We start from the raw sequence: 14349 nt of genomic DNA on the forward strand, positions 1-14349 counted from the left end.
TCTATCTATCTATCTATCTATCTATCTATCTATCTATCTATCTATCTCAGTCTCCATCTGACATGACAGATTCTGTCCCCACCCCTTTCCCCTACTATCTCTTCACACTCTCATGAGCATCCAGCTCAGCCCCATATCAGCTTCTTCTCTTGTGCTTTCCCCTTCCCCTGTGCCCTATGTAATACCTGCTCTATCATTAGCAAGTTTCCCTTCATTGTAGATCTCTTTCTCTCATAATCTTTCTATATTCTTCTGCGATGAAGCTGTGACTATACTGGAAGAAGCTATCTCTGGTCATTGTTTCCAGGGTTCATTGTTCCATTTCTCATAATTCTGACAGTCCAGGAAGAGAATAAATAATTAATCTTCTTTTTCACATTAGTTAGGATTTTACTAAGAAGAATTTTTTTGGGTGGGGTACCACATTTTATCTTATTTAGTAAATTTTTTCATATTTTATTTCATATTTTACTTTTTTACTTACATGTTTAAACAATTTTAACCTTCATTATTATCTTTTTAATTTTGAGTTACAAATTTATTCCTACTTTTCCTCCCCTCCCCCTTATTGGGAAAGCAAGGGATTTGATAAAGGCTATACATATGTAGTCATGAAAAAACCTAGATCCAAATTAGTCATGTTGTGAAAGAAAACATAGACAAAAAATCCCCAAAATAAAGCATAAAATTTATTTTTTTCATCTGTATTCCATCAGTGCTTTCTCTAGAGGTGGATAGAATTTTTCATCATAGGTCTTTCAGAATTGTCTTGGACCTTTGTATTGCTAAGAATAGTTAAGTCATTTACAATTTATCATTGTACAATATTGCTGTTACCGTGTACAATATTTTCCTGCTCTACTCATTTCACTCAGCATCAGTTAATGTAAGTCTTTCCAGGTTTTTCTGAAAGCATCCTGATCATTATTTCTTATAGGACAATAGTATTCCATCACAGTCATATACCACCACTCGGTTAGTCATTCCCCAACTGATGGGCATCCCCTCAATTTCCAATTCTTTTTCACCACAGAAAGAGCTGCTATAAATATTTTTGGTCCTCTTTTCCTTTGAAAAAAATATTTTTGGGATACAGACCTAGTAGTTGATGTATCAAAAGGTATGCACAGTTTTATAGTCCTTCGGCCATAGTTCCAAATTGCTCTCCAGAATCGCTGGGTCATTTCAAAACTTCACCAATAGTGCTTTAGGGTCACAATTTTCCCACATCCCTTCCAACATTTGTCATATTTCTTTTCTGTCAGTTAGCCAACCTCATAGGTGTGAGGTGGCACTTCAGAGTTGTTTCAATGTGCATTTTTCATTAATCCAATTCATAGGGATTTAAAGTATTTTTTTTTCTTTTGAGTATCGATAACTTTGATTTATTTATCTGAAAACTTCTTATTCATCCCCTTTGACTATCAATTGGGAAATGACTTACATGAATATAAATTTGACTCAGTTCCCATTTGAAGGATGAGACCTTAATCAGAGAAACTTGTGGAAATCCCCTCTACCCCAGTTTTCTGCTTTCCTTATAATCTTGGCTACATTGGGTTTTTTTGTGTGTAAGAAAACTTCTTTAAATTTAATGTAATAAAAATGATGAGTTTTATATCCTGTAATGATCTATATTTTGTATTTGGTAACAAATTCCATAGGAAACTTTTTAGTAGCATTCTGGGGGGTCATTCAAATAGTAGCCAAGGTCATACCTGGCCTATGGGGAATAGAAAGCAGAGGCTGGAATACATATTTCCTGTGCTGCTATTTCCAGAACTCCCTTCTGCTATCATCACTGAATATCCTTTCCTACTTTTTAGATTTACTCCATCTCTATAGCTCTTCAGATACGTATTATCTACATCTTATGTATCTTATGCTTCTATATAGATACTTATTACTTTAATCTACCAGCCTCCAGTCCATTTCTAAAGCATTTAAGCATGTAAAGTGACTTACATACTAATTTTATTCATTCCCGTTTGTAACTTCATGAGGTAGGTGCTATTTTTACCCCCCATTTTACAGATGAGTAAATTAAAGGATAAAGATGTTAAGCAATTTGCCAAAAACTAAACTGATAATAATTTAATTAATCAGGATTCATAACTAGGTCTTTCTGCCTGTAAGTCCAGGATCCAGTCCACTAAAGCATATTACCTATATCAAGACTTTCATCTTCATTCTGCTTTGGTTACCCCCAACAAGGTGGTCATGCCATTTGGACCTTATAATCCCTCAACATAATGACAGCTCATCATAAATCCTGAAATTCTTCTGATCATTATCTCTTACCTTTCCACTTCTCCTGATGCTTTACACATCTTAAATTTATTTCTTTTTGCTTCACTGTGACCTTAATTACCTCTATCCCTCCCTATTCTCCTAGACCAGAACTTTTAGCTTAGCTTAACTTTATATTTTCAGTTTTGCTTCTGTATTTATCCAGTTCAACTCCCTTAACTACCATTACATTTATGGTCCCCAATCCAGTATTACTCTAAGGACCTTCTTTGCAAACAGAGTCTCTGCCAGTTTTTTGTTTGTCTTTTGATTAGTATATAAATAGAACCTTACCTATAGTTAGCCAGTAAGACACACTGACAATAGAACTGACCCCTAGCCCTTTCCCATCATAGACACATAGGAACAAAATAGCATTCAAGCTCTTTTTGGTGGACAAACTGGCATCCCAGTGGAGTGACAGAACTAAATCAGTGCCTCAGAAGATTCATGATTATGCAGGCAGTTATGGGCATGATTAGATTTCAAAGAAGGGGAAATGGGTGGCAGGGAGAAAAGTTAGGAAGGTGCAGATGTAGTCTCTTTTTATAAAGAATAGATAAAATGCTTGTTAAGTTTTTTCTCAGGAGTTGGAACGTATATATATATATATATATATATATATATATATATATATGTATATATGCGTATTATGTGGGATGGGGATATGACTGTGTGTGTGTCTGTGCACGCACATCATTTCCTAAAACTAATTTCTACCTTCCTGAGGAAATGATTGACAAAATTAGCCTACTAATCTATATTGCTTATACATGATACACTCTGGCTGTCCTTTGACATTTCATCAAGTCACTGGGGAGGAGGGGAATTTTTCATCCAAATTTAATCAGCCAATACCCTACCATCTCATAGACTCTCGTTGTCTCTGACTTTTGGTCAAATTATAACATGGAACTTTAAGATTGCCCCTTTCCCCACAAATACCATTCTGTCTCTAATAATAAATTGATAATGAAGAATTCTAAAATGTAATATCATTGCATAGAGAAATTATTTTCCCAAACTAGAAAATTCCATATGATATGATAAAAACTCTCTTCCTCCAAAGTGATTTGAAGGAATGTCATCTCTCTCTCTCTCTCTCTCTCTCTCTCTCTCTCTCTCTCTCTCTCTCTCTCTCTCTCTTTCTCTCTGTCTCTCTGTCTCTCTGTCTCTCTGTCTCTCTCACACACACATTCTGTAACTCCATTTGCTGTAACAATGATTCCAGGTATGGATGGGGTAGTGCTGGCTGATGGAGCACCTGTGTTTTCTTGGTGTTAATTGTTAGGCTAAAATTAGTACAAGTAGCATAAAATTGATCCATACTTTATTGCATCTCAGCTTCAGAGGCTGCATTGAGTGTACAGTCATCTGTGAACAAAAAATCATTCACCAACACTCCCTCAACTTCAGTCTTGATTTGTAGCTTTTTCAAGTGAATAATTTACCTTCAGCTCAGTTATCTGACCTTGATGCCACGTTTGTCCTCATTGAAGGCATTTGACAACATGGATGAAAACAATATGCTAGAAACCATGAAAGCAAACACACAGCCTTATTTCACTCCATCAGTGACTTGGAAAACATGAGAGCATTGTCCATCATTTAGAACCTGGGCAAGCATGTTGTCATGAAATTGAAGTATAATTCTGTTTTTGTATGAACTTCTTTGGGCAATCAGATTTTGACAGAATTTTCCATAAGCCATCATGACTGACAGTTTCAAAGGCCTTGATCAGATCTACAAATGTTGTATACAGACCTCTGTTCTGCTCCTGGAATTTCTCCTAGAGTTATTGGACAGCAAACATTATATCGACTGTTCCTCAGGCCTTTTTGAAGTGACACTGGCTCTCAGGTACATGACTGTCTTCTAGGTGGAAGATCAGTCTATTAAGGAGGACTCTGGCAAGAATCTTGCCAGCAATGGCTGAGAGAGAGAGACACCCCCCACCTTGTGATTGACACAAGACAATCCTATTTTCTTTACCTTTATAGAGATGAACAATGGAGATATGCTTGAACTCCTGGGGCTAACCTCCTTTTGCCATATAACCTGGAAAATTCCACTCAGCTTTTGTATGAGCAATGGATCCCCTGCCTTGTAAATATCAGCTGGAATAGAATCAGAACCAGGTGATTTGACACACAAAAGGAACCTAATGACATTCCAAACCTTTTCTTCAGTTGGAACTTCAGCTAGGGACGGATTGACTTCAACCTTAGGTAAATGGTCAATAGTTTCAGCATTGAGTGATGACAGTCTGTTGAGAACACTATGGAAGTGTTCAGCCCATCTCTCTAGGATCATGTCCTTACCACTAATCCATGTGACTTCATCAGCACTGAGTAGTTGAGAAGCACCATATGTTTCTGGCCCATAATTAGCCTTCAGGGCATCACAAAAGTGCTCTGGATTGTTACTATCAGCATAAAACTCAATTTCATCTGTCTTCTTGTTGAGCCAAGAATCCTGCACTTCTCTAAGCTTTATTTCTACTTTACTTTTGATAGAGTTAAATGTTGCATTCTTAGAGATGGATGAACTATCCTTGCTGGTAAACCCTGTGGAGTTCTTATTTTTCATTTAGCAGCTTCTGAATTTCTCCATCAGTGTTGCCAAACTAGCCTTTATATTTGTGAGTGTTCTGACCCAGATGAAAAAATTCAATGCTGTCCACCAAATCTCTGATAGCTGCCCACTCCTTTTCTGTTCCACTGTTGCCAACTGGGTTTTGGGTCAACTTCCCCTCCAACTTAGCAACAAACTTGCTCTGGGTCAGAGAGGCAGTTTAATCTATGGACATTAACTTTTCTGGCAGTCATTTTGCTTTGGGGCCACCACTTTTGTTGAATGTGAATATTTAGTTTGAAGAGGATAAGTCTATGACCAGTTCAGTACTCTGTGGCACACATTGCCTTTACCATTATCACATCCTGTTTATCCCTTCTCTTTATAATCACATAGTCTATTAAATGACAGCGCTTGCTGTGAGGTATCATCCATGAAGTTTTATTGCATTTAGGTAAATGGGAGACAGTATTGGTGATGAGAAGGTCATGAGATGTACAAGTCTTCAGTAGTAAGAAACCCTTGCTGTTGCTGTTTCTAATTCCATTCCTCCCAAGGACTCCCTGTCTTGTCTGGTAATGTGAATCTACTTTAACATCAAAGTCACTTGGAATTATAAACTTGGCTCCTTTTGTCACATTGATGATAAAGGTCTCTAGGTCTTCAAAAATCTTTATGTGACATCCTCAGGGTTTGTCATGGTGGAGCGTAGGTACTGATAATGGTGGAGTGGCATTTTCCTGAAGTGGCAATTGCATTGTCATGAACCTGTCATTCACTTCTTTTGGTAGGCATACAAACTTGTTGACTAGGTTAGTTTTGAATGCAAAACCTATGGCAGCTTCACCCTTCATTGTGGCCACTACAAAAACAAAGAAACAAACAAACAAACCAAAAACATGTATCCAACTCTGACTTCAATAAGCTGGCCTTCATTTGCCAGCCTTTGTTTCACTCAGGGCTGCAATTTGAATGCAATACTTGCTGAGTTCTCTCACAACAAGAGCTGTTCATCTTTCAGGTCTACTGGATTTTGTGTTTTCTGTAGGTGTGTGTCTATTCCATATACCAATCGTGAGTGGAATCATCTTTGCAGAAGTTTTTGTACATTCTTTTTTTGCATTTTCACCACAGGGTAGAATCTCTGCCTGCCATGGTAATCAGGCCAGGATTGGGTAAGCAGACAAGTTTTAGGGCACCTTTTCTAGCCTCTTCTCATACCATGAGGTGAGCAGTGTGATTCTTAAAAGTATGCTCAGATACCTAGGGTTCTGCCAAATCTCACTACTGCTTCCCATGAGAAGATGACCCTGTGGCTTGAGCCATCTGTGCACATGGTTGTGCCTACATGCACCTGCTGCTTCATCCTTTGCCTGTCACCAAAAGACTTTGAGATAGATAAAAATGGTAAAATGGTATGGGTAATATATTTTGATTCATATGTAAATTGGACTTAAGTGAGGCAGAGTTTCATGAAGTCCTCTTCTCCAGAGTCATTACAGTCCAATGGCAAGATAGAGTCAAGACAATTGGCAATGGCTCAATATGCAGTGGATTACCTTGGTGTCTTCACTGTCTATCCAAGCTCTAAGCACTCTGTAGAACCTGCTTCAGCTGCCTTCATGGCCTTGGGACAAAATGCTCTCATCTGCCAGTTTCACGAGGGGAAGTTTTCACATGTTTGGGGTAAACACTCTCAGAACTCACTGACAGGTTTGAGACTCCTTGGTTACAATCAGCTTGGTTTAGCTCATCTGCTGAAATGGTTTATCAGTGTGACTACTGTGCATACAGCAGCTTCTTAGAGTCACAGGTGAGAATAAGATGGATCAGGTGGACACCAAAGGTTGAAAGGAGCCCTGAAAAACACTTGGCAGCCCTCACACCGGGGGTACTAATTTTTCCTAAACACACCCTATACCCTGATTCTCACAATAATCCTGTGAGAGTATTGAGGAAGGTATTGTTATTTTCGCCATTTGACAGTTAAGGAAACATTTTGGTGATGCAATCAGGGTTAAGTGACTTGCCCAGGGTCACACAATCAGTAAGTGTCAAGTGCCTGAGGCTGGATTTGAACTCAGGTCCTCCTGACTGTGTCACCTAGTTTTAGTGGCTTGCCCAAGTTCACATAGCTAGTTAGTGTTTGAGGGCTAGATTTGAACTCAGACTTCCTAATTCCATATTCTGCACTCCATCCACTTCAATGTCTAGATTTTCATTTTTTTTTGTCTTTTAAAATTTGTTTATATGATTTTTTATGCCACAATGAGAAATAATGGAATCACTCCAAATATGGATCAATGAATTTTATGAGATTATAATCATAGGAGTAAATAGATGCATCAGTTATCTCAAAGACAGATTGAAATATTGGAAAGAAATTCTTACAATTAAATATGCTAAAAAATGGAAAACGCTGATTTGCAAGGTAGCAAATTCCCCATTTACAGGAGTAGTCAATAAGAGGTGAATAAGAGAATAAGATTATGTCAATGGTACTGTGAAAAAAAGATTTCTTCATTGGGTTGGAGTTCAGATTTTATGACTTTTAAGATTATTTCTAACCCTCAGATTCTGGGGTTCTATTATATGCCCAAAACTTTATTTGTTTTTGTTGTTGTTGTTTTGTTTTTTTGGAGGGCTATTGGGGTTAAGTGACTTGCCCAAGGTCACAGGCTAGTTTTTGGGTTAAGTGTCTGAGGTTGGATTTGAACTTGGGTCCTCCTGACTCCAGGGCCGGTGCTGTATTCACTGCACCACCTTGCCACTCCCAATGCCCAATGCTTTAGTAAGGAGTGGTGGTACCTACAAAAAAATACTCTGGCTTCTTACACAACATAGGTCTCTCAATTTAGTTATGTTGAGAAAGCTATGTGGGATAGAAATCTGAAAAAAAATTTCTTCTGTGTCAAAGAAATATATAGGATACCCCAGATTTAAGATTTGCAAAGTACTTTCCATATGTTATCTCTTTTGATCATCAATTGACTGATTCACAGAATCCAATAAGGTAGATTTCATTATTATCACCATTTCACAGTTAATAAAATGGAGACTCACAGATATTAAGTGACGTGCATAGAATAACTGAGGTGTTTGGGACAGGATTCAAGCTTAAGTCTTCCTGACTTCAAGTCCAATATTCTATCCAAAACCCATACTGTTTCTCTAATATGAAACACTATTTGATTAAGTGCCAAACTGAGTGGTTCCCACCCTTAGGACCTTATCAATCAGCAAATCAACAAGCAGTTATATGACTCTTGCCAGATACTTACATCACTGTACTAGGTACTGTGCTACATGTTGGAAATATAAGTATGAAGAAAGACAGTTCCAACCCTCAAAAAGCCTATTTATTAATGGGGAAGGAAATGCATTAAAGGAACCTGACAGAGTAGAGGATCTGGAGATATCCGTGGTGCTGAAAAATGGTAGTAAAAGTCTGAGGACCCACCTGAAAAGGAATGAAGACATGGTTGGTCTGATTGCCCTCCTTAAATGGAAGTTCAGGGAAGAGTCATCCAAATAGAGGGAGGAACTACTGGACTAAAAAGTACTTCCTGTGTGTAAATTCCAGGATTGAGAAGAATTTCAGGATGAAGAGGTTTCTGGGGGCATAGTAGAGAAAGCTCAGAGTACTGAGGTCTAGAAAGGAATGAATATCAATTCAGCTGAGGGAAAAAGAAAAAAAAAACTAAGTTAACTAAGTTGTTCAAGAAACCTTCACAGCACAGATGGAACTTCAATCCAATAAACATTTATTAAACACCTACTCTGTGCCAGGTGCTATGCTAAGCAGTGGGGATAGAGTTAGTAAAAATAAGGGTTCCTGCCCAAGGAGTTCATAGTCTAATGGGTGCAGGGAGACAATGGCAAGGGTACCTGGAATGTGGACATCTCAGTTTCTGGAGTTAAAACCAGTCAGAGCAGCAGATGCAGAGAGGAGTGGCACTCATTGGGTGGACTTGATGAGGGCTTAAAGGGTAGATAGGTTTCAAACAACTAGAGAGGCATAGGGATAGCATTTTAGGCAGGAAGAAGAAAAGGATTATGTGTACAACTTGTATGGCAATGAAGACATAGTGTAGAAACTTTAGTTTCATCAATTTCCCCATGTGTAAAAATGACAACAAGGTAACAAAGAATGTCATAAATAAGGTGTGCAAAGGGCAGAGGCATTCACAGGCAGCCAGGTGTGCTCAGTTGCCTGTCTGGTATGATTATTATTGTAATCATTATTAATGACAATAAAACTGTCCCTCTTCCATCACACTCTGCCAGGACTTGTCAGTACCTGAATCCAGCAGCCTTGAGATGATGACTCATGGGATTAGTGTCAATAGTTTAGTTACTATATGATGTCTTTTCCTTTACAATAGTCTACAATACCTCTGCTGTGCTGAGATACAGGCCATTCCTGTGACAACAACAAAGTGTAAGAATGATGAGAATGAAGAATTGGTTTTGAGTTTCTGTAACACCTGTCTTCCAAGGTGTCTTTTCTTATTTCAAGAATAAAAGTGCATCATATTTTCTCACTTACTCTGGAGTAAAGGAACAAGTAGCTTTCATTTTCTATTGCACTTAAGGGTCAGGGAAATGGGATTATGACATTCCCAATGTCAAAAACAGGTTTGAACCCCAGGCTAGAATTATATGTCTGGGCAATTTGGTTCAACAGCTTTTAAAATGGTGTACTAATCTCAACTAGAAAATTGATTTACTTTTCTTGAAAATTTTCAGTCACTACCTACTGCTTCTAGAATAAAATATGAATCCTTCTGTTTGGAATTTAAAGTCTCTCATAACCTGGGTCTGGTGGGGTTTTTTATGTTTATTTTATCACATATTTTAAATGTTTTATTTAAAATGCTTTGTCAATTAACAAACATTTATTGTTTCTTTCTCCTATCTACCTTTTCTACTCCCCCTTTCCCTTGTACCTGGAAAAAAAAAACTCTTATAATAAATATACAGTCAACTGAAACAAATTCCTGCATTGACCATGTCCAGAAAGTCCATGCCTCATTTTGCATCTTGAGTCCATCATTTCTCAGTAAGTATATGGCTAGTATTCTTCACCATTGGTCATTTAGAATTGTAGGTGGTCATTTCATTGATCAGAATTCTTAAGTCTTTCAAACTTTATGTTGTTTTTATGTTACTATTACAAAATGGCAGTTATAGTATTGTAATTTATTGTAGAAATTCTTCCTATGGGTCTGCCTACTTCATTCTGCATAACTCCATCCAAGTCTTCTTGGGTCTCTCAAATTGTCCTTTTCATCCTAAAGTATAATATTATTTCATTACATTAATATACCAGAATTTGTCCAGTTGTTATCTAATTAATAGTAACCCACTTAATTTTCAGTTCTTTGCTACTACATAAAAATAAGACCGCTATAAACATTTTTGTATACAAGAGTCCCTTTTCTCTTTTGTCTTTTTGGGGGTATATGTCTAGGTGATAGCGTTTGCAAAATATAACTTTTGGGACACTTCCAAATTGTTTTTTAAAATGATCAGACCAATTCATAATTCTACCAATTGGGCTTTAACCTTTATGTTTTTCTACAGACCTCCCAATTTGTAATTTTCCAACTTGGGGGTCAATTTTGCCATCATAAAGGATGTGAGAAGTAACACTGAATTTACTTTAATTTGTGTTTCCTTATTAATGCTTTGAAAGATTTTATCATATGACTATTAATAGATTAAATATTTTCTTGTGAAAATTGCCCATTTATATTCTTTGATCACTTATTAATTGGAGAATTGCTCTTATTTTAATAAATTTGAATTTGTCTCATATATATGCTTATTCACATATTCATCAATACTTATATACCTGCCTACATATATGCATATACACATATATGCATATATATACATATACATATATACACATACATACACACACTTATATGAGAAAAAATCCCTGGAAAGACTTTTCTCTAGTTAAATGCTTCTTTTCTAATCTTAGGTGCAACGTATGTATGATAATTAAAATGTAATTGAAAGTTTTCATTTTATGTTTTGTGATTTGATTTATATCTCATTTGGCCATGAATTCTCCCCTTAAGCATAGATCTGAAAAGCAATTTCTTCCTTATCCCTCTAGTTTGTTTATGATGTGACTTTTTATATTTAAGCTATTTATCCATTCGGAGTTTATCTTGGCATATAGCATGAGATCTTGGTTTATATCTAGTTTTTTAGACTTCTTGTTTTCCCAGAATTTTTTTTTTCTTGAAAAATAGGTTTTTAGCATAGTAGTCTTTGGTTTTATCAGAAACAAATCTACTGTGTTCTTTTGCCTCTTCATGTTGTATGACTAATTTTTCCAGGAAGCTATCTCTATTTTTGTTTAAACCAATACCAAATCCTTTCAGTGATTACTGCTTTGTAGTACAGTTTGAGGTCTGGTTAGCTAGGGCCCCTTCCTTCCTAAATTTTTCATGATTTTCCTTTGGATTCTTGACCTTTTATTCCTTCAAATGAATTTTATTTTTACAAATTCTATAAAGTAATTTGATGGTAGTTTAGTTGGTATATCACTGAATAAGTAAATTAATTTAGGGAGGTAGTATTTTAATTTTTATTATATTGACTTGTGATATCCATGACAATTAGTATTTCTCTTATTATTTAGATGATTTGTCTTTATTTCCTTTAACAGAGTTTTATAGTTTTATTTATTCAGATCCTTGGTCTATCTTGCTAGATACACTTCCAAGTATTATATGAATTCTACGGTTATTTTTATTGGTAATATACAAAAGTGTAGATGACTAATGTGGATTTATTTTATATTTTACAGCTTTGCTGAAGTCATGAATTGCTGTCATTAATTTATATTTGATTCTGTGGATTCTCAAAGTACATAATCATATCATCTCCAAAGAGGATAATTTTATTTCCTTTCTTTCTATGCTCCCCTCAATTTCTTTTTCTTGTGTTAAATCTATAACTACCATTTCTAACACTATGTCAAATATAGAGAAGATATTGGACATCCTTGCTTTACCCTCTAATCTTATTGGAAAGACCTCTAATTTCCATTACATATAGTATTAGCTTTTGGTTTTATATAGAACTTATACACCAAATTAATGACAGTTTCAGTCATTTTTATGTTTTCTATTAACTTTAACAGAAATGGGTGTTGCATTTTGTTAAAAAATAATTGTCTGCAATGATGTAATCCATGATTTTTTTTGTTCATACTAATATAGTCATTTACATTTTTTTGTTTTCTTAATATTGATCCAATCCTGCATTCATGGTATAAATACAGATCATATATAATGTATAATCGTTTTGATATCGTGCTGTAGAATGTTTACCAAAATTTTATTTGTATATTTTTTTTACATAAAAGGGTATTAAAGATATTAGTCTATGCTTTTCTTTCCCCCGTTCAAAGTGATTTATGTATCAAGACCATAATATCATAGAACAAATCAAGTAGGATTTCTTCTCTTCATATTTTTGCAAGTAGTTTATATAGCATTAGGATTAACTGTTTTTTGATTATTTCATAGAATTTGTAAATCCATCTAAACTCCACATTTTTCCTTTGGTCATTCTTTTATGGTTTAATTTCTTTTTATGAGATTTCATTACTTAAATGATCTGTTTTTTGTTCTGTGAAATTGGACATTATGTTTTTATATATATTCAAACACTTAATTTTTCAGTCACTGGCTTATTGTTGGGTAGTTTCTAATAATTTCCTTTATTTCTTCTTCATTTGTTGTATATTTTCCATTTTATCTTTGCTTTTAGTCCTTTGGATTTCCTCTTTCTTTAAAGAAAAACAACAACCTAATTATTACCCTAATATTTTGCCTGAAAAACTAGCTCTCTGTTTAACTTATAACTCAGTGTTCTCTTTTCTTTGCTCTCAGTTTTGTTAATTTCTTCTTTTATTTTTGCCATTTGAGGATTTTAAATTTGCTGAATTTCTTTTTCTAGTGCACCTCATTTTTTGGGGGTGGTCTTTTCTTTATTTTGTAGAGCATTTAGAGGTATGAACGAGGTATGAATTTTTCCTCATTGATCATTTGGTTGTATTCTGAAAATCTGACATGTTTTCTCATTTTTGTCAGTGTCTTTAATGAAATTTTCTATTGTTTCTATGATTTTTTCTTGATCTGTCAATTTAAAAATATTGTTATTTACTGTCCAATTAAAGTTTAATCCCTTTGTTAATGACCTATTATTGAATATATTTTTAAATTTTGATTTTGGTCAGTAAAGGATGTGTTAAACATTTCTGCTTTTTTTTGCATTTGTTTGACAGGTTTATATGTACTAGTATATAGACAATTTTTGCAAAGGTATCAGACATAAATGAGGAATACATGTAGAACCCTTTTTATTCCCACTCATTAATTGCCAAAGATTTTTCATATCTAACTTTTCTAAAATTTTATTGAGGTCCTTACCTTCCTTTTTGCTTATTTTTTATGGTTAGATTTGTCTGAATCTGAAAGGAATACATTGAAGTCCCCCCATTACAGTTTTACTGTCTATTTCTCTGTTCAATTATATTACTTTTTTCCTTTAAGTATTTAGATGCTTTGCCATTTTGTGCCTATCTATTAATTATTGATATTAATTCATTATCTATGGTACCTTTAAAACTCCCTACATATAATTTCCCTGTTATCCCCATTAACTGTCTACTATTCATTTTTTTCCAAACTAATCTCACATTACTCATGCATTCCAAGTTCAAGCAAAACAGGCATAATTGATCCCTCCTAAACATAATATTTCATTTCCTGTCTCTATGTCTTCGCACAAGTTGTCCCCCATTACTGTAGTTCTTACCTTCATCACCTCCAGCTCTTTGAATTTCTAAATCCCTTCAAGACTCATTTCATGTATCACTTTTTGAGACACTTTCTGATAACCCAAATGAGTGCAACATCCCCCCCTCCCATCCCCAAATTACTTTATTTTTTTAAAACTTCACATACATTTTGTGTTTACTTATTTGTATGCATGTTGTTTCACTCTAGCATAACAAAAGCTCCCTGAGGCCAGATAATATTTTTTCTTAGTATACCTGAAATCCAGAACTGAACCTGGCATATAGTAGGCCTCTAATGAATTTTTATTGAGTTGAGTCTTTATTATCTTTATATCCCAGATAATTTATACAATAGTGGCTGTTTCCAGCAATCTGAAATACATTCTAAATGAATGAGCCCTACCTTCTAGTTTTTAGCTAATGATAATACTTTCTCTCTGACAGATTATACTGGCTAATGACAAACATCTCTCCAGATAGAAATGAATTAGTAGAGATTGATATTGGGATCAACTTTACTAAACAATATAATTTTTATTTTTGCTTTTTGGAGGGGGAGGGTAGGGTAATTGGGGTTAAGTGACTTGCCCAAGGTCACATGGCTAGCTTGTGTGTGTGTGTGTGTGTGTGTGTGTGTGTGTGTGTGTGTGTGTGT

The 14349-nt window shown here is 35.3% G+C and overlaps 1 long non-coding RNA gene across 2 annotated transcripts in view; it reads left to right on the forward strand.

Annotated features, from left to right (window-relative positions):
- LOC138142275 (uncharacterized) overlaps positions 1 to 13131 on the forward strand; it is a 151215-nt gene extending 138084 nt beyond the window's left edge. For both annotated transcript variants that reach the window (XR_011163392.1, XR_011163391.1), the window contains 2 exons: positions 9848 to 9926; positions 11694 to 13131. This is a non-coding gene — a long non-coding RNA (uncharacterized lncRNA). The remainder of the gene's footprint in view (positions 1 to 9847; positions 9927 to 11693) is intronic.
- The last annotated feature ends 1218 nt before the right edge of the window (positions 13132 to 14349 follow it).

The sequence above is a fragment of the Petaurus breviceps genome, unplaced genomic scaffold (assembly GCF_028583685.1).
Source record: "Petaurus breviceps papuanus isolate PSGF00001 unplaced genomic scaffold, PetGlider_PUasm1.0 90556, whole genome shotgun sequence".
NCBI classification, from domain to species: Eukaryota; Metazoa; Chordata; class Mammalia; order Diprotodontia; family Petauridae; genus Petaurus; species Petaurus breviceps.